Genomic DNA, 1,501 nt, shown 5'->3' on the forward strand with positions numbered 1-1,501 from the left:
GTAGTGGCTTTAAAAAAAACACTACCTAATTTTTCCTTGAGCAATATGCAACAAAAAACTCTGAAATAAAAGAAACTCAACTGTCTGGACAAAAATTGTCTCCCTGCACCATATACCTTCACTCATAATATTCCTCTGATATAGCATTGTATAATTCCCATCTAGAAGAAAGAAAAAGATATACTTCTGAGTGGGTATTATATTCTTTGACTAAAGTAGACCTGTTGCTCTTAAAATCTGCCTAACTGCTCTATACTTGGATCCTTTAAATCAGTTATCCTTGAATAATATTTTAAATGGCAATTTTAAAAACATCTTCCAAAAATATATGCAAGTCAAAACTTTCGTAGGCTGAGACACAGACCTTATTACAATGCAAACTAAATGCAGCCCATGTTTGACCATAATCATTCATAACTCATTGAACATCTGTAAAGCACAAATGTTTAATGACACTGCCTATTATCACTTTAATAAACAAGGATGCATATCAGAAGAAAGGGACTGGTAGAACAAGTCCCCATACTCTCATAATAGCTTGAAGAATTACTAAGAGAATTTTGGCTCAGTTTTAAGACTTAGAACCTGATCAACTTACTCCATCACCCTAGCCCAAAAATGGATTTTCAATAGCACGATAGTGAATGGCTAGGCTAGAGCACTTTAGTGTATCTATTTTCTTTCACTCTTTTGCCTTAGAAGAGATAAATGTCATTTGTTTTCAATCTGATTTCTAAGTTATTACATGGAGAACACACTAATCATTTGAGACCAAAAAACTGAAAATTCAAGAAACTCTGTTTTATTGAGGACTATCCATTGCCAAGGATATTTTTATATTGTAATTAATTTTGTTTTAAAACACAGTTTCTCATAAAGAATTATCACAATGCAAGACATCAATTTGAGTTCCCGGATATGCTCTATCTCTTTTCTGATAGCAAAGATTTAGGCCAAACAACTTTTATTTAGAATCATGAGTGTTTTATTATTATTATTATTTATTATTAGAAAGAGATCAGATTATATTAATCATTTTACTACCAGTTTAACTAACCTAAAGTAAGATATCTCACCACTTAAATGCCTAAGAGTTGTCTTTGATTAAACATAACATGCATGCAGGTTTTAATGTTATGTTTTATTATGCCTTACAAATGTGTATGCAGGATTTTCATTTCAGCAAGTCTGAAAGCCTGTAGCAGTGGTTGCCACCAAAATACCAGCACAGTGAATTGTCCCTGTAAACAGCTGGATCATTAATTAGTGGAGAAAAAAAAATAATAAAAAATTACCAACGCCTATCAGAGAAAAAGTAAACTTCTTGAGAAACAAGCTTCCACCTTGTGAGTCTGTTTATTGCCATCAGCAGTAATTTCAGAGCACGCAACAGAAATCTGATGGCTCCTAAGGCTAAAAAAAAATATATATATTAAAAAATGCACACTGACAAAGTCTGCTCACCTACCGCAGAAGCTCGTACTCCCCGGGTCCTTCCCCT

This window comes from Chaetura pelagica, unplaced genomic scaffold, assembly GCF_000747805.2.
Source record: "Chaetura pelagica isolate M959 unplaced genomic scaffold, ChaPel_1.0 scaffold90, whole genome shotgun sequence".
Classification (NCBI taxonomy): Eukaryota; Metazoa; Chordata; class Aves; order Apodiformes; family Apodidae; genus Chaetura; species Chaetura pelagica.